We start from the raw sequence: 20,483 nt of genomic DNA on the forward strand, positions 1-20,483 counted from the left end.
GTGCTTCGCAATAATTATATTCCACTTCACAATTTATAGTCACATATACACCTTAGATTTGCATTGGGCTACAGAAAACACTATATCAATATACCATCTCCTCTGCTTAGCAGGGATTTTGGTCAAAAATAAGGACCTACACTGCACTTGAACATAAGTTCGCTGAACTGGCCTTGCCCATTTGTACTGTGCTCTTAGTGCAAAGAGTAGATAGAGGAGGATCCTTAAACATGGTCATTAAAAAGCTCTGAATTTCTCTGGTCAGCTGCATGCCCTATATCACTGCCATATCTACCCTACACTCTGCTAGACAGCTAAGACTTCCAAATGCACTAAGAATGTATTAAAAAAAGTAAAATACATGTAGAAAGGGAACAGTGATTATTTAGAGAGAAACACTGAATAAAAGAATCGTGACTTCCAAGTTGTGAATGTTTTCCTCATGGTAGGAAGGGAAAGGGAAATGCCATCATGAATTTAGAGATTAAATGCTTCTGCACACTCACCAGAAAAACTGATTATCTCGGCACGTGTCGAAGATAAGTTTTCACTTACATCTTACACACAAAAGCTCAAGTAAGCAAGTTCACAAAACTGTAGTAAAATTTTGGGTTAATGATAGTTGTGTTTAGAAAAATGTAGGTTAAGAAGGCTTCTAGCTTCCTGATGCACACAAATTGTTCTCTGTGATATAAGGACCTCGACACATAAATACAGAATATTGGAGGAAAACCTTACTTCAATATCAAAGTTAACTTCTTATATCAGAATAATGGAAAAAACAAGATCATTTCATCATCTGCTAAATAGGAATCTATGGTGACTTTTGTCTCAGTGCATAAAACCCTATCAAGCTTTCTCCTGAAGTGAAAAAAGAAAGATGTAACATATGCCTACTCACCAGCGAGGGGCAAGTATTCTGAAAATTCAGTCATGAATCATGGTGTCAAGTTTGCTCTCTTTCAAAATTCACTAGAAAAGCTTTTTTATCTTTTTTTTCCCCTGATGATAACAAAGAAATATTTCCTTCACAACATACTCCCGTTCCCTATTAAAATGCATATCACTTTTCCCCTCTCTCTTTAGTGAAAAGTGTTGTTCTCTGACAACCCTTGTAAACATCTCATGTATAATAGAATTCCCTAAAAATCAGTCTTAACACTTCACAATCACAGTAGTTAACGCTGGCAAGACTTGTTGATGACACCCCTGCTGTTGTCCTTGATCTTGTTGCAGTCTTAGGCTACATTTATATCACTAGGATTATTTAGATTTGCTCAAAGTTCCTTTTCTATGAAGAAACAAAGAACATGCATGTTCTTTCAAAGAACATACCATGACAGAACGAGACACAGCATCAATCTAGCCACGTGACTCATTGAATTTATCCTCAATGTGAGTAAATTTCTTCAGGAGGGAGTATCACAATAAACTCAGCTCTATTACTTCCAGGACCCCAACTCTTTATATCCCTTATTATCTATTTCTAAGTACTACATCATTATAAATCTATTTTTGCTGTAAAATGCTCCCAAAGTACTACACGTTCCCTTCACAATTCCAATGATCACGAATCCAAATACTTATGGATGGAACTCTAAAATCAAGTTCTGTCTTAAAAAAAATCCCAAAACACCCAAAAGGGCATGCCCTCAATTAAAGCAGTTTTTACATAAAGCAGAGCTCTGAAAATCTGTAGCATTTGGCTATCAGTCTCAGAGAAACAATCCATTGAAAGATTTCGCCTTCCTGCTTCTAGGCAGACCAGAAATACACACAATCTGCTTCGCAGACACTTTTTCAGTGTTTCTAGACTCTGCTACATGAAAATACATTAATATATTGAGGCATGGTACAACTGGTCCTCAAAAAGTACAGTTGAATAAATTTACACACTGGTTTAATAGCAGAAACGATGCAAAAAAAAAAAAAAAAAAGAAAAAAGTCATGACCAAGGGATGATTTAAAAACAAAAACCCTGATCTTGCAAAATTGCAAGTAGTGCTTCTAAATAATAGGAAATATGCCTTAGAGCTGGAGATCATTTGCAGCCTCAACGGTTACGATTGCCCCAGGCTCTTGAACACTTTGAAATAATTTCAAAGTTTAAAGAACTGTTCATTCCACAGCAGAGTTAAAATATTTTCTGGCAGAAATCCCCTTGCTAATGGAAATACTGGACCTCGTCTTTTAAAGGCAGCAAGGGCAGGGCAAGTGAACCAAGTAAAATTGCAGCTGAAGTAGGGAATCTCCAGAGTGGTGCTATTTTGACAGCTTTGAAAATGCAACAGATCAGCCAAGGGCTGCATGATTAAATTATGTCATGCCAAAATTATCACTACTACAGCACTAGAAAGCCCTGGGTATATGGTCTCTTAACAAAACTACCAAGACACCTATAACAGGAAACAGTTAATTTGCTTATAGATGAAGTGGCGACAGTTGGCCAAAGGTAAGGGTTAAAACATCAGCACTTCCAACCCTTCAACTGATTTGATCTCAGGACAGCTCTACATGCCTGACCTGACCAGGTCCCACAGCCAAGGCCAAGAAGCACAAGCTAAATGCTCTGTATTTTCTCCCCACATCACCACAAGCCTGGACTGAACTGGCAAGGACTCTTGTGAGATGTGGAACTGACAGTTCACACACAACAGATGTCATCACCGAGCAACCCAACCTAGTGGAAGGTGTCACTGATCACAGCAGGAGGACAGAACTAAATCACATTTAAAGGTCCCTTCCAGCCCAAATCATTCTATGGTTGTATTAGATACCGGCTTCTGAGTGGTCAGGCATATAAAGACCACGCTCTGTTTTTTCCTCTCAAAATAAAATTCCTGTATTTTTGATTACCAAATTCAAATCCTCCATTAAAGAAACGGCAAACTCAAAAATTTAAACTAGATGAGTATATTCCTCCAGAACCAAGGCAGAGCCAAATACATCAGGGCCCTTCCCACCACAGTTCCTCAACTGATTCCAGAGAATCACAGAATCACAGAACATCCTGGGTTAGAAGGGACCCACAAAGATCATAAAAGACCAACTCCTGGCCCTGAACAGGACAACCCCAAGAATCACATCACAAATGACCACCAATATGGGAATCTGTAAAGAAAAGACTTGCAGCCTCACAAGGTCTGACACTTTTCCTCCTTTTCTGGAAGTGGCAGAATAAGGTTGAAGTGCAGCCTGTGCAGTCTCCAACATCAAAGCACATTCACAGGCAGCACTTTGGGATATGTCTTTTTGCAGCCTTTATTTCATGAAAGCAGTTTCTCTCTGGTGCAGAGCTGGCTGGTTTCAGAGAATGCTATAGAAATGTGCCTGCCCTTTGACTGACTTTGTCAGAGAGGCTAAAACATTTAGTTTTGAAACCTGACAATATTTCACAGCCTTTGGAACAGACAAGCTGTCAGGTTTCCTTTGGGAGGAAGAAAGGAAGGGATGTACATCCACTGAATGAAAATACCTAATACAGAGTTGGATCCAGCCTCAAATAAGCAAATCTTTCACTGAATGAGTGCTACAGGTCTTGCCTTACTGATTTTAGCTGAAAAACAATTCTAGGATTTGGCCTTTACATTTAAGCATAAGACTTATTTTTTAGGATTTAATTGCCTAAACCTAGTAAAAGACTGAAAATCTACATGAGCACAAGATGCATACAGAACAGCCTCAAGACCTGAAAATTAACTCTGCAGGCACACAACTGTTACACAGACAAACAACAATTGCAAGCTCATATTGTTCAATGCAACAGCAGCATCATTCAAAAAATCAACTTGCAATGGAGCAATACATCACAGAGCCTTGTGGTTATACTTGCTCTGACTTTTGATTGCAAAACCTATTTCTGTTACCTGTAACTTAGTCAAGCTGAAGTTTATCAGCATGAGGCAGCACCCTGACATAGCTGTTACAGGGTTTTTTGACAGAACCAACTGAACACTGGATTCATTTGTACACCATATATAGGTGTAGAAAAATAATTTCAGCAGGTGTTTTAGTGCAATGTTTCGAAAAGAAAGTCTCCACATTCATTGTAAGGGTCACCTTTCTTATCCAGGAATTGGCTTGTGGGGAATATTCTGTAAGTAGAAAAAAAAAAATCCACAAAGATAAGGAAGAAATGAGCTGCTGAAAGAAATAATCACATCAAGGCTTACCACAGTCTCTCAAAAAACATATGTTAATACACAACTCCTCCATTGTTAATAAAACCACATCAGCACCAATCTTTTAAACTAACTATGCCCTATCACAGGAGGGCAAGAGCCCAGCAGCTGCCAGGTACAGATGTTCATAGGAAAGAGGCTATTCCAAGGGTTTCTGCTAGACATAGGAAGAAAAACAATTTTTTTTCTCATCACATAAAAATAAAGGTTATAATAGTGGAGGGTTGAATAATAGCAGGAACAGCTAGGGAATAAACTGACTAATCAGGAGACAGACCTGCTGCTGGGGCTGTAGATTTAGAAAATCTGCATGGGGCAAAAATTTCCTACAGTGGGACAATAGTTGCGTGTGTGAGAAACAAGGGCTGACATGCACCATCCAGGGAACTCCCACAGACACCAGAAGAATGGAGTCTTTTTGCCTGTTGTTGCCTTTTGCTGAGGGAGAGTACAGCAGAAGGCCCAAATATTCTATCTGAAATACTAAATGCTATGCAAATGTCCTGCCTTCTGTGGCCACAGGTGATTTCCATTAAAATGGAGAGGAATTATTCAGTTATAAAGCCGTGTAGCTCACTTGGTTGACTGCACCCGTGTAGGTTCGAGTGTGAAATAGTAGATGCTCTGAAAAGGGTGAATTCTTGGCTCAAGGAAGCTTGGAGTACTTGGAATTATTCAAATTACTGGTCAGGTGACACGCATCTGTAGGCATGTTCATGCAGTGTTACAGCTGTAACTTTGAGCCTTCTTTCCAAATCTGAGGATTTGTCCAAATGATTCAGTCCTCCCTTCCTTATAGTGGTAGAATTGCCAAAATAATTACAGGACAAGGGAGCAAAGGTCAGTCCAGGAGCAGGAGACCACCTTTTTCCTGTCTGCAGCCCCAGGGTTTGAAAGGATACAGATGCTAAAGAGAACCATATAATAGAGGTATTAAGCATTCCTATGTTGTAGGATATAGTGCTAAGAGAGAGAAAAGAAACAACCAAAAACAACCCCACAGAGCAGTTTACAGAAGACAAGTTTACAGGGTCAGAATTTCATATTAAGGGCACATTGTTCAAAACCAAAAAAAATGAAAGTTTCTCTTTTATTAAAAGCTAACACATCTCTGGTTTGAAAAATGAACCCCAAAATTATTGTTCGCACATGGGTACAAAGTATTTTGCATCGAGAATACTCAAAACAACCAACAGAAATCAGGTTGAGGGAAAAAAAACAAGCAGTAGTGAAATTAATCTGAAAATTTCTAACTTTGGTTTATGTTAATTTTTTAATCATTTGATGGTATTGCTATGTCTTTTTTAATTTACCAGTCAAAATTAAATAGCATAGTGATCACTTCTCAGGTCTCCTGGACAAGAGTACTCCAAGATTCAAGGACAACAGGACTCCCTTTTTTTTCTATCTTGATCTTCAAAAACATTTGCACATTTTGTCTGCTAAGTCAGGACACCTCAGGTACAAAAGATGCTTGCAAACATCCTAAAAGAAGACCACATCCAGTCAGGAAAATAAAAACAAACTCTAAATCGAAAGAGTTTTCTCAGTTCCAGAGGTCAACCACAGTGGTGGTAAAGCAACCAGAGGATGCTGCATTTATGAAAGATTACAAATGTTTAATATGCAGAAGAATTTTCCTACTGAATGCACAGGGATGAAGATGGAGACAGGTAGAGTGACTTGGTCTATGCAGAAAGCAGCAGAGTCCTGTGCTAGGATGTTGACAGGGCACCCAGAAGCCCAGGGCAATGCTCTGCCCAGGTTCCCAGGCATGAGAGCCCACAATAAAATTCAAGTCAGCCTTCTCATTCTCTCACCATACATCTCCCTGGCTGACAATAAAGAGCAAGTCTGTCTGGCTGTAATATATTATTGTGTAATTTTTCCACCATTCCAGAGAAAGGTCAACTCTGGAACAGATTATTCTACAACAGCATTTACTGTTTGGGTCGGTGGACTAAACTCCAATAACATACTCATATACAGAAACCTCTTTCAACAGAAAAATCCCCTATATTAAACAAATAATCCAAATTCACCCTAAGACCACGTGCTCAATTTCACTTCTAGTCCTCCCATTTTCATGAATGTTCAGTTCAGCTTCTTAGTAGGGCTCAGGGTGCTGTAGCTTTATTATGCAATGAACAAAGTCAAGGGAGTGATATTAGATATTGATCCAGGACTATGGGTGTCAGCTGCAGCCCTGCTCTCCCAAGCATGCCGTCAGCACAAGCTTCCTTCACCAGGCAGTTTAACCAGCAATCATCTGAAGGCCATAAAACCTTCTCTCCTCATTCCAAAACTGACATCTCCCAGGGCTCAAAACTGTTTCCCTTACCCTGGAACGTTTCCAGAGATGTTCTAAAGAATAGTGAGCTATTACTCAGGGACTATTCTCATCTGTTGGATCTTTGCTCTTTAATAAAGAAAGAGCAGCATGGCAGCACCCAGGGCAGTTGTGCACTTCCTGCTATCTGACGCAATTATATTGCAGATGCTGCAATTCCACACAAGCTGAATATTCAACCCTTACTGCTTCTGGCTTTTTAATAATAGACAACTTTCAGAAAACCCTTGTTATCTCCAGTTTAACATCTCAGACTTGGTGACAAGAAAGAACTGGGAGGAATTCATTTGGAAAGACTCAATAGAATAAAAATTGTTCAATGGAGGCCCCCAGCTGCAGGCTGTCATGCATGTTGAAGTCATTACATACTCATCATGACATTTGAACACTGCATTCAACTCTAATCAGTCTTTATACAGCATAAGAACTATAATTATAAAGTGATTTTGACATCAGAAATGGCATTGCAGTACCTCACTTAAAAATACCCACCCTGAAAATAGGATGCTAAGCCTTGTGTTTAGCAGAGGGACAGTAAGTTAGGCACGAAATCAGACTTTGGTAAGGAGAAACCCAGTCTGGCAAGAGACTTAGCTATCAAAAATAAGGATTAAATGTATGTTGAATTCTGTGCTCTCTGGCATTTCAGCACCTTGCCCTTGGCTTTTCCTTGGACCAAAGATTGGAACTCTTTCCTAGAAGTTTTGAATGATGCCTTTTCTCCTAAAGGGAGTAAGGGAAGAAAGGGTAGAGGCAGGATGGATCGTCAAACAGCAAGCACCATGCACTGAGCGTGGGCCAGGACTGAGGCACGTGTCAGTTTGTGCAGAACCGAGACGTGATTCAGCTTCTTCTTCCTGTTTAAAACACTTCAGACTGCTCAAGACTATTTTCTGCCAGCAGGTCTCTGATGGGAACGTAAGACAGGCAGCGCTGATATTCAACATCTGCCCTCAGAAGCGGTGCTTCTGTGACCCAGAGCTATCCTACAACCTAATTCTTCTCTGTCCACAATTCAGCTGAATTACTGTAAAAGCAGAACCAAAGCTCTCCCTTTTCCTTGTTACACACATCAGGCATCAGGTATTTTTATTCATCCCCACAAATTAAATATTTTCTCCTGAAAAGGCCAGAATGTTAGCTACTCATAAACCTGTAAGCACGTACGTAATGACAAAAAAAATTTTAAGGTTGCTCAGCCAAGCACAAACAGCTGTGATACCAACAGACAAGACAATAAATCTATTTTCACAAGCTGACTGGGCACAGTAAAGCAAAATATAGTCATGGACGGAAAAGGAGTTCCTCTCTTAGGAATAAAAAATGTTAAATTATTCTGATTTCAATATAAGTATGCATATCGTGTAATCTAACAAAAACCCCAAAAGACATTTTTGTTATGTGTTTGGGTGCCTGTTAGTGAGTGAGAGGGTGCCAGGTTCCATTTTCCTCATCTATTACATGTAAGTGCTTAAATGACTATGCCTGCAGTCGGTAACTTTTCACATAACCAAGCATGGTTTGAAGTAGGTCATGGTCAGCCAAGGCAATGCACTTTTTAAACATCCAAAAGGTAAGAGTAATTTCTTCCCTTTCCATCTCTGTTATGGTTCTATTAAAATAAACTAAATATTTTCACCTCATGTTTAAATTCAAATCAGCACAACTGACTCACCTGAAAGATAATGTCATGACGTGTATTATAGCAGAACATCTTATGATGGAAACCCTTGTGGGAGATTATATTAAAATATCACAAAGAAATAGTCAACCTAAATTATCTCCTGGCATTGAAGAAAAAAATCTATACCTACAATACAATTCTGGGGAAGGGTTCAAAGACCTTCTTTAAAAAACAGATAATTCCTATAAAATATGCACATTTCTAATGTAATTTATGTAGAAAACCTTATTGGTTTCTTTCCTGTTAAATGCCATAGGACTCTTCATAATGGAATTAACTTCAGAAGAAAAAAATACATTTAAATTTATTTAAAGCCATGAATTAATAAAACCATTTTCTGACCTACATTTGAAAAGGACAAGACTAGCCTAAAATGAAAACACAACTCCTCTGAGATTTTGTAACTCCTCTGGAAGTTTGACAGCTTGCTTAATTAGACCTACAACATCAGACATAAAATTCAACTCAGACTCACGTCTTCTCATTCACACAAACTTTAGAGTGTCCAATATATTGAAAGAATGCTAAATTCAATTTTGTCTTCTGGAAGAGCAAGTATAAAATAAAAGTATTCAAACAACTGTGTGCATTTACAAATAAATTAAAATGCAGCACTAGTTCTGCTACAATTCATAGAAAGTCTTCAAAACAACAGTTTCTACATTGAAAAGAATTTCATATATGCAGTAATCCCAAAAGTCACTATTTAATCAAGTGTGGGGAAAGAGGTGACACTTAATAGCTCTCAAAACAAGCTCTGCAAATCAGTTTAACAACTCCTGTTAATCCAGAGATTAACAGATTCGACAAATGAGGTTTGCATTGCATTTACGTCTTCAGTGAAAAGAAAAATAACAGTGAAAAGTAAAGCCCCAAATATATTAGATGAATTATTTTAATCTGCAGGGTGAACAGCCATTAACAAAGCAGTTATACTTCATTCTGGAAAAATCTCAAGACAGTAAATAATATTTCTGAAGAACAACAGCACCCGTTTCTATTCCAACTAAAATTTCCAGCCTCTTCATTATATTCTTTTATAAATACAGTTATATAAAACCATATATTTTAAAAATATAGCATATTTATTTTTCACACACTCTCATTTGCAAGACATTAATATACAAGTCCTATGCTAAACACCCTGATAGTGAGGTAAAGGTGTGGCAGACATGGTAAAGTACCCTTATCTAAAAATGTTAAGCTGGCACAGCCGGTGTGGGGACACAGGACTGACAGTCAATCACTTCATGCTGTAAAAGTCCAGTCCCACTTACAAAGGGCAAGTTCTTCTAACACATTCCTTCTTAGAGTGTGTGTGGAGATTCCTGCCCTGGGTGGGGATGGCCCTCGAAGTTACTCCTCAAGGATGAGTGGAAGAGATTTACCCATGGTCATTGGTCTTGGTGAGTAACATCAATCTCTATTTAATAATTGGGTTTTTTGCTAGTTTAAATATAATTGCTTTGATATAGTACACTATACTATACTAGTCATTTTAGTTTCTATGCTGTGCAGTAAATAATTCTGATTAAGACCTTTTGTCCAATCATTTTTCATAATGAATCACTCATTTTTATATAAGTGTATGATTTGCCATCCTTAACCCCGTGGGACAAAGTTGTGCAAAGGTTCAATTACACCTCTATAACTCCTTAGACTTAAACCATGGACAAAGCCTGAGGTTAATATTGGATCCAGCTGCACACAAGCTCCTCTCTGAGCAGAACCTGGTTATATTCAGATGTAATGTTGTAACATTTCTGTAAAATCTGCAGTTAATGATGGACACCTGAAAGTGATGTTATTATCAGTGTAAATCATCTTATCATAATAAGGAATTTCCCTGTAAAAGTATTTTACATGGATGAGTATCGGCATTAATGTCTTACTATTTTCACCAGGAATGAATCTTACTGTAAATGTCACAAAGACATCAGTGGATACAAGATTTTATTCCTTTGGAAACATAAGGACTAGGGAATATAATTATTTAGGTGGGAAAAGTTAAATCTTCCTTTCATCACTTGTAATTCTTCACTCAGAGTAATAGCTTCTATTCTTATGGTCCTGGCATTTTACATAACATGGGAGTCAGATATCCTGTCATTCCAAGAGGTATAAACACAAGCTATTTAACATTAAGCAGGATGCTAAGCAAAGAAAATGGCATTCTGCAAATATTAAATTTCAGGGTAATTTATCACCACCTTCCACCCTGTGGAAGCACATCTATGCAAAGGTATAGTGAAACTTTCTGAATAGCATGAAGGAAAGCACTGGCCTTGGAAGCTTTCACTTGGTGCACATGTTCTTCCCCATCAGAAGGTATGAAGCTTTTTAAAATGCTCAGTTTTAAGTCAGAAAAACACGTTCTTCAGGTTCTAAATATGTTTGTGGAAGTTGTAGTGTGTAATTAGACCACAAGAAGCTTAATAGAAAAAAAACCCAAATCAAACCAAAACATTGCCCACCAAGCAGATATTACTAAAAATAAAAAAATACATACATTTAGCCTAATGGTTGCTTTAATGATATGAGATCTGTGCACTGTTCATACTTAACAGTAGGTCTTAATATCATGAGGACACTTCATTTTGTGGAACAATAAGCAGAGTTCTGGGATCTTGTTCATTACAAACTTGTTTTTTGCTCAAAAAATTAGCTGCTGGCTTTTAGAATTACACGTTGGAATAGAGATAGAAGCTGTTCTTCAAATATGTAGACATAATTCCTGAGACACTCAGAAACATCTGTGCTCAAATGATACACTGACTATTTGCTTGTCATTAAATTCTGTCACAGATAATCAGATATATAATAGTACTGTATTGCTCCTCTTCTGTTTCTTTCATACGAATTTATATTTTCATGGTTGAAACAAACTTCCACTGCTATTTTTCCAAGTCACGTCTTGGCTTTCTGGAGTGTACTCACCAGCTTCCCTCTTGGTTTGCTTTAATTTGTGCTCTTAACAGCACCCAACAGAAGATGTGCTGCTGTGACAGCACTTGTCATAACATCACACTTGACAATCGTTTGGGGAAGGGGGGGAGAGAGAAAGAGAGAGATGGGAGGATGCAGAGATTCCCTTACAAGATTTGTACACTTCTATGTCGAGTACTGAATATAAATATATTCCAAACCTTGTTCAGAAAACTATTTTTAAAAAGGCACCTGGCTGAAAAATGTTGTGGAAGATCATTTTCTATTTATACAGGATATCAATCACACTGGGGCATCCTTCCCATTCACCTGATGCACAACTACCACCTTGTGAGTACAGTTTATACCCGTGAGATCAGCCTCTGGCTTTACAAACTCCTTAAATAAGTAGCACCTCCCACCTTGGCAATCCAGTTGCAATTCTTCTGTTAACATAGTTATTAAATACCAGCTGAAATTTAGTCATTGACAAGTCAAAAACTAAAACTGGAGATAAATAGGAAGCATAACAGCAGTAATGAAAACATATCTCAGTAAGCCAATAGTAGAAACGTTTTGCAACAGGCAGTTAAAAAGACAAATAGAATTTATCTTCCATAACAGGCTTATTGTACTTTGTTATTTTTTTGTTTTCAGCCTGTCACTGTAGTAACAGAAAGACCTGCAACATTAACAGTTCCCACAGTGCCACATTAGTGCTTGACTGTTCCGTAATGCCCATTTGTATCCAACACTGCTGCAGTTCAGGGGCTCCTCTAATCTGACATGAGACTTGGATAACACAGACTACTTCAGTCACACCTCAGTTTCACACTCAGTGCAACTTCATTTTATGCATTGTTCGAAAATATATTGGGATAAACTTCACATTTGCAATCACTCAAAACATATAGTCACGATTAATTTGCAGCCTGAGTTTTACTGAGATTTCTAGAGTCCTTTAAGATGATGATGAGAAGCCAGCCAGTTCTAAAAGGCACGTTTGTCTACCATAACTTGTAGCAGAGTATGCATAATCTGTAGTGCTTGAAGAAACTTTCCTTTTGTAGTCTGAAGAGTTGCTCATAAAGAAAGTCTGACTGATAACTGGGCAGGCTTAAAGAGAAATTTGTAATTTACTTACAGTCAGCTCTCAATTGGAAGTGGTTCACACTCAGTGATATCCCACCAAAAAGTCCAAACCAATCTACAGTAGCTGGGCACAACTGTTTTAATTCATGTTTTTTAAATGATAACTTGTTTCTGGCATGGAATGTAACTTTATCTGAATCCAAAGTCTGCATTCAGCTAGAGAGAATAAACAGGCATAACGTTGCCACAGAAACATCATACTAAGGAGATTTGGACTTGATCTACAGTTCACAGAAAAGCCAGTCTTTCTTTTTAAATGCTGCAGCCAGTCAGCAAGTACTGCTTCTGAAGATGCATTTAAGTAAGAGCCAGCATGAAGCACTTATACTTCCCACTTACTCTTCCACCTGCACTGCTTTTTCTCCACAACCAGTCACAAAACCTCCCACGTGCTCCCAGATGCTGGCACCTTATCCCTGCACAGGTCCAGTGTTTCCTTGGAAAGGCTCACTGTCTGCCCATTTGTTTTAAAGCTGGTAATTAGCAGGAACACACTTTTTTCACCATGAATGTATATCAGAGAGCAATAAAGGGCTTTCTCTTCTCATTGCTATTCTCTTCTAGTATGGGATTAAAACATTAACATTCTCAGACACTGATGCATCCTGAAAAATATGGCAGCAATTTCTGGAAACACCAGTAAATAAAGACAATTTTCTGCAACAAGATTTGTTGGCAACACAATACACTGGCAAAATTCTGGCAGTTTACCATTTATTCATTATTTCCTGAATTTCACTGTGGTTAATGGGATGCAACCTATATGGCCTGTGGGATGATTTCTCTTCAATTATTCCTAGAGCCTTCATTAAATATAGTCAGTCACAAGGAAAGTAGAAGTTTCATGTAATTTTATGAAGATTTTCTACAAATCATACTATTTCAAATGCAATAATAAAGAAATCGCATAGTTCACTTATTATTAACCAACATACTAGAATTATATATATTTCTTCTAAGTGTGAAAAATGTTCTTGTCTTTCTGCATAACCCTGACACATTTAATTGTTAGAACTTCCTAGAACTTCACTATAATGTTATATAATTGATTTTTACCTTTAGTTTTCCTGTTTCTATTCTCTATTCCTTTTACTGTGATGTGGCATTTCACTGTAAACGAAATCCTAAAATTATTACTCATGAATTTATCACTAGACACAGTCCAAGTGTCTAGGTAAAGTTCAGGTATGTTCTTGTTTCCAGGACACAACTGAGGCAAAGAAGCATTGGTACATTCATGGAATCACATACAGGTTACCATACATTTCTTATAAATGTCAGAACATACACCCATGGGTATATACACAGCATGGTATGCATATTCTGTCACCCATGGTGACAGAATAATTTACATATCACTGCAAGTTTTATCCTTAAGGTCTAGTCTGACACTCTACACAAAAAAAAAGGAAAGAGAAAAATGGTACACATGGTATGTTGTCAGACATTGCAGCATCTGCTGACTGCAAACATCAATTTGTGATGCTTTGTTTTTGTACAGCAAGTGTGTATTACTTTTGTCTGAAGGTAAAGGTTTAATTTTTAAGTCACATTTCCAGGATGAAAGAAAAAGAAATGCATGTCTGTGTCCTTCATCTCTTGGGTTTTCCCCCATCCCTGCAATATTGATTTAAAATGTGTGAGTGAGCCCAAGTGTTCAACACTGAGCAAATGTATCAGGTTTAAAAAAAAAAATAAAAAAATAACACAAACACACACAAATAGTACAAGTACACTTAAGTATGAAAATACCAGTGCCTTGTAGAAGACTCTGTAGGATGTCCTTGCTCTCACTGTCCTCTTCACAAAGCCCTCTCTTTGGCAAGAGCCTAAACATTTCTCCAGTCTAAAGATGCAGCTCTACAGTAGAGACCCACTTTAGTGAGTGGTCAACTAGTAAAAAAAAAAGAATCAAAGAGGAAAGTGTTAGAGCAGCTGTATCAAGCCAACTTTGAGCAGGAAAAAAATTCAGCCAGAATATATACATATATATATATTTTTAATGGGGTGCTTTATGACTGTACCAGTCTCTTGGAAGCCTGACACTATGGTAGGGAACAGACTGCAAACCCTTGTGTCAAACCAGTATTTGACATGCAGAAGCAAGACATGAGAGCCTGAAAATTCCTTTCCATAAGCAAGATACAAAACTGGTGCCCCAGGCAGGGCTGGAGAATATTAGGTGCCTGCAGAGACCAGGAAGAATGCACAAAGGCCAAGAATCATCTGCTCCCATTCTCATCCAGTAGCGGGGAAACTGGCTGCATTTTACTTCTTTTAGAAGTCATTTTATGCCAAATAGCTCTGAGTCTATCTCTGCTAACATGCTAGAGGGAGGAAGCATATGCATGGCTGTATGGCTTGGAAAAGAGTGTGTTGTACAGCGATTTTTCAGACTGTGGAGCAGCACAAAGGCAAGCAGAGTGCAAACTGACCTTAAAAAGCAGTGAAATCTTCCTTTTTGGTTTTAATCACCCTTGTACTCAAACAGAAGCTATTTCATGAATTGGATTTATCCCTAGAAGTGGTGACTGTAAACAGATGTTCTTTTGGCAGTCCCTAATTACTGTCTAACTGAGGAATTCTGGACTGACAAATGCATCATATGAACGTGCTCAGCACAGTACCTAAAACCCTTCTTTGCTTTAACTAGAAATTGGAAGGAGCTTCATCAAAGATTCAGAGTTTTTCATTATATGCTGGATAGTCAGCCTAATAAGACTTCCACATGCTTTTACAGATTTTATTCAAGGATATGATGCTACTGAGTTGTACAGTGAATTATCCCAGAAATATCAGTGCTGCATATGTATGGCTTTTTGCACATTAGAAAAATGCACAGACAAAAAGGCTTGTATGTATTATGCACATTTTTAGTCACCAACTAGCAACATCCTTAAACCTTTAAAGTTGTCTTGCTTCTGTGGAGCAGATTGTGACGATCTATGAAGAAAGATGTGAAACTAATGGAAAGGGATTCATTGCTAACAAAAAAAGTTATGAAGATTGGCTGAAAATCCATGATGCAAGTTAAGGCATAGCTTAAAAAATGCTCAGTTTTCATGGACCTCAACAAAAGCTGTACTCTCAGAGATCTTATAGAGCTTGGATTGCAGTCTGAACTTCACTGTAATCCCTAAGCTAAAATCTAAAATGAAATTTGAGAAAACTCATGAAGTGAATGCTGAATATCTGTGTCCGTAATCTAGAATTAAGCATTACCCCATATTTGCTCATCTCTGCTTAGAAAGGGTTAGAATAATAAATAAATAATAAAAAACCCCAACCCTTGCCACCATCTTTTTAAAAAAAGTCTCAAAAGCTTTCAATGTTGTTGAGAATTAGTACATTTAATCTGCCATGCCATTAATTGTGTATTTTCATCTAACTGTTGCTCACAGATCCCATGTCCTTCACAACATTTTCTGCAGAATCCCACCTAAGTAAAGGGAAAAAAATTAAAGTTCATTATTATTTCACTGCTAATATTCAACTATGCTCATACGCATTATCTTCCCTCTGAAGTTAGAGATTTAAGAGCTAGTTTTCCACATTGTCCAAAACTAGTCACTGCCTAGAAATCTTTGTCATTTGTTTGAGGTAGACAAATCTAAGGTTCTTGCCTTAGAGAAACTCTTGAGAGTTTCTCTAAGACAACACAAAATACTAAGTCACTAAACTGTGCTCATCCTATGCAACCATCTCTTTTCTCTTGGCCCACAATCCGTTATAATAATAAAGACCCTGATTTGGAAGCAGTAAGAAAAGATCCTTATATTATTCTACCACAAATGCTGTTGGAAGTAAAATGAAGGTACTGAGGCGAGATTGAACTTATGTCTTAAGATTTCATAACTTTTGTGGTGGGAATCAACCTCCCCATATATAAATAAAATGCTACAAATAAAAATTGCCAGTTATATTTTGTTAATTCCTTACAGTAATACTCAGAGCCTGCCACTCATGTGCTTTGCATGGAAGACTTCACACAACTGGCTGCTCTTGAACTCCTCAAACATGAAGAGGCCAGATCAAAGCAGCTGAGGCTCTAAAACCAGCGCTGTTGCCAACTTCAGTCTGGTCTGTATGCCCAAAGTGCAGCAGAATTCTTTGCAGCTAACCACTTGTGGGAATAATTCCGCTTTTAAATTTAGAAAGACAGCAAAAACTCATGAAACAGACGAAAGAATTTATTCAGCATGCTGGGTCTGGTCTCACACTGAGTTTTTTGGGGAGAAAGACCCTTTGGAATTAAATTCCATACATTTTATAGTTTCACAAAATCCCACCCTTTTCAGATAAGTTTAGTATATTCATTTTTGCCTTAAAAGGTTTCTTTTCTCTGAAAAAGAGGCTTTCCCTTCTTTCTGATTGGCTGTAAGGTGTCCTCTGTCAAAAATGATGGATCTTCCTTTGTTCTTAGCCCAAAGAGAGAGAAGAAACCCCTGTGTACAAAATTTCCACGTGGCCCTGAAAGATTTTAAAGAACTTTTATATTTCCCTTATCCAGCCAAAAAAGACCCTGACACCCAGTCCCATTTGGAACTTGGATATCTTACAACTTCGCGATACACCTATATATATAAAAAATCGTATTTTATCTCTCATAACTTACTGGCTGAATTATACATATTTTACAGAGCACCTAAATGGCCCCAAAGAGGCCAGGGCAGTGGTGGGATCACTCTCTTCCAGCCTGACCTGCCGGTCTGTAACCAAGAGGGCTCCACAAGCACATTCCTCTGTACTGCAGGTGGCATTTACACTCATACATGAACTCTTTCACAGTCAGAAATTGATTGTCCCCTTTAATTTCCTGCTCCACAAGGATGGTGACATGCAACCACACAGCCAGGGAAGGAACAGCCTAAGTGAGACTGACTGAGTGGAACTGCTGTGGAGAGTGTCAGTGTTAATCAACCAGAGGGATACCTGGCACACAGCACTGCCCATCAGGGCTTTGCTGCTCCCAGGGAAAGCACTCACAGCATTGATTAGCTGAAGAGGCTTCCTACTGGTATTTAAACTGGTGGGTAATGACTACAAGTAACATCAGGGCCACAAAAAACTATAAAAACATCCAGAGATGCTGCAGCTACTTTTCCAGCAGACAGCCTGGCACTGAGCTGTTCTAGGCTTTTCCTGGAAAGTTGCTTTAAGAGCCATCTATAACAAAAGCAAGAACTTTTGATTTCCAAACAACAGTTACAATTGATTCATGGCCACTCTTACAGACACTTGTCATCTCTTGAAGAAAGATTCCTAAATTTTAAAATTAAAATAATTGCAAGAGAGGTGTAATAAGTAACCAAACGGATCCAAGTTAAAATCTAACTATAATTTCAGAAAATTTCAGAATAAATGAGTTTTACTTTTTAAATAATTAAATAAGCATGAGAACTTCATAAACATAATATATATTTTATAGCAGTTATACAAACATATAAGCATGATAATTTCATAAACTATCAGTCAGAAATGGTTTCTCTTGCTAGGTTTACATGCAATAGCAATAATACAACTGCCTGTAATATTAAACCAAAACAGTAAATTGAAGGTGTGGTTATGGATTTGGGAAATACAGGAAATTTTAGTGTCAACAGTACCACCTGCTGGATATCATGAAGATAAGAGTTAGACACTAAGCAACATTTATAAAAGTTATGGTATAATTCGATAGTTACAAAAATGTCACCATAACTAAACTGTTACAAATGAATAGACAACAGATTGCTAAATGTTCTGATGTACTGCCAAAATCCTGTAGAAAGGTCACTGACATTTTCAATACGTATTTCTTGTTAAATCAGATATTCAAAACTCACTACATACAATTCATCAGATGAATTTTTAAAAAAATCAATCAATCAATCAAATCAATCAGCCTAGCGGCCCCATTTAAAAGAACCGTGCTACTACTGTTAATGACAATGTTAAATGTAGGGTTTGGTGGGGTTTTTTAAGTTAATTACATAACTAATGTGTTATTCTACTACAATAATTTTTGGCAGGGTGGAAGAAGTGGATGAAAATGCCCTCAAATCAGTAAAAGAAACACACACACACCCCCATCATCTGCTACTATTGAGCTACCAGACATTAACAATCTGGGGATATCCCAAAAGAAGTAGCTACTAAAGGACCTCAATCTAAGTGACTTCTTACTTCAGCAACAAAATCATCAGCCTTGAAAACCATCAGCGACAACCTGTAAGCTCTTTGATACAGAACACAAGTTGTTACTATGTTTCCTGCTACTTCTCAATACCCAACTTTCTGACTCTGTTGTGTAGGCACATTAAAAGAACTGAGGTTTTTCCTGAACGACTCACCTTTTCAGTTACCTGTCTGATCAGGTCACACTTCCTTCAGAAACCTGTGCTCTCTTTCTCCACGCAGGGTTCTGTCCAAGCAAGTTCTGTCAATCTTCTTCTAAATCTTAACACATCCAACAGTGGACTTACACCCAACAGTTCTAATCTGAAGCCTGACAAATACTGAGCACTTAAAGTTCCACAAAATAATGGAACCTCAATACTCTAAAAATAAATAACATTTAAAAAATGCTTTCATTACAAAGCAGGAAGTTAATTCCTAACAAACTACACTGTGGAGCAGGAAAGTTGCAGCACTTCCACTGCAGCTCCCAGGACGACACAACACAGCCAAGGTGCTCTGCTGAGCTTTTGTGCCCACCTGCACACAATCTCAGCCTCATTAGCAAGGGACAGGCAGCAGGTGAGCCTCTTTCTGCTCCCCCTTCCAGCACACCTCCTCAGTCTCCCACTATGCCAGTGAGACTTTCGATGGCCAGAAAGCCCAGGTCAGTGTTGTAGTTTGTGTGAAGTACTTAGTTCAACAATGCAGTAACCCCCTCTGATGACCTGACAGGCTTGAGAGGTGTGTCTGTGCGAGCCCCAGGAAGTTCAAGGCCGGGTGCGAGGTGCTGCACACGAATTGAGCCAATCCCAAGCACAAATACAAGCTAGGCAAGGAATGGATTGACAGCAGTCCTCGAGGGAAGGACTTGGGGGTGAGAAGCCCAACATAACTTGGCAATGTGCACTTGCAACCCAGAAAGCCAACTGGGCTGCATGAAAAGCAGTGTGACCAGCAGGTCGAGGGAGGCGATTCTGTTCCACTACTCTGCTCTCGTGAGACCCCACCTCAAGCACCGCATCCAGCTCTGGGGCCCCAACGTATGAAGGACCTGTTGGAATGAGTTCAGAGGAGGCCATGAAGACCTCCAGGGTGATGAAGCATCTCTCCTACACAGACAGGTTGAGAGAGTTGGTGTTGTTCAGCCTTGAGAAGCTCCAGGGAGACCTTAGAGCCCCTTCCAGCACCTAAAGGGGGCATACAAGAGAGCTGGAGAGGTTTACAAGGACATGCAGTGATACGACTAGCTTTAAAGGGAGAATGGCTTTAAACTGAAAGAGGGTAGATTTAGATCAGATATTAAGAGGAGGGTGGTGAGGCAGTGACAGAGGTTGCCTAGAGAAGCTGTGGGTGCCTCATCCCTGGAAATGTCCAAGCCCGGGTTGGATGGGGCTTTGAACAACCTGGTCTAGTGGAAGGTGTCACTGCCCATGACAGGGGCTTTTGAAACCAGATGGTCTTTAGGATCCCTTCCAACCCAAACCACGCTATGACTGTACACAACCTACATGATTCTATGCCTAATTACAGCTGCAGGGAACAAACACAGAAACTTAAATTCGTACTTTACAGTAATGTATGACATCCCAGGCTCATGGACTAAATGGCAGGACAAGAACATGGGTGCAAAAAGATATACCTTGTTTAAAATCACAGACGCAGACAAGAAGTTGGGTAGAAATTGCATGATGGTTTATGGAGAATACATATTACAGTCTCCACATAACCCTTGGGAATGGGTGCATGCTCCAACACTCAAATTCAGGAAATGCTGTTGAACAGGGTAATGCTGGAGTTGTTTTTTTCTTTTCTTTAAGAGGGAGAAATGGCAGAAAAGGCAGTGCCACATGAAAGGTGGAGTTCAGATTTTTGATCATCAGTCCCCCAGGAAAGTTGAGACCCTGGTGTTCTGTCTGTCAACACCTTGTAAGGAGACCCTTCACCGACAGATTCACAAGATCAGAGGGGACCTTGACCTCCCTTGTTAGGGGGAACTCAACAGAGCCAGAACCGCTCAGTGGGTCCTGCCAAG

General features: G+C 38.8%; 1 long non-coding RNA gene across 2 annotated transcripts; it reads left to right on the forward strand.

Moving 5' to 3' along the window:
• The first annotated feature begins 9,577 nt into the window (after window positions 1–9,577).
• Window positions 9,578–18,813, forward strand: LOC113956057. 2 transcript variants are annotated; one of them, XR_003530731.1, is made up of 3 exons: window positions 9,578–9,621; window positions 17,121–17,321; window positions 18,304–18,813. It is a non-coding gene; the product is annotated as an uncharacterized LOC113956057 (long non-coding RNA). The 2 variants fall into 2 exon arrangements; XR_003530732.1 differs by lacking the exon at window positions 9,578–9,621 and adding an exon at window positions 10,507–10,543.
• The last annotated feature ends 1,670 nt before the right edge of the window (window positions 18,814–20,483 follow it).

Source organism: Corapipo altera, unplaced genomic scaffold (genome assembly GCF_003945725.1).
Source record: "Corapipo altera isolate COAL_440 unplaced genomic scaffold, ASM394572v1 RXGC01000072.1, whole genome shotgun sequence".
Taxonomy (NCBI): domain Eukaryota; kingdom Metazoa; phylum Chordata; class Aves; order Passeriformes; family Pipridae; genus Corapipo; species Corapipo altera.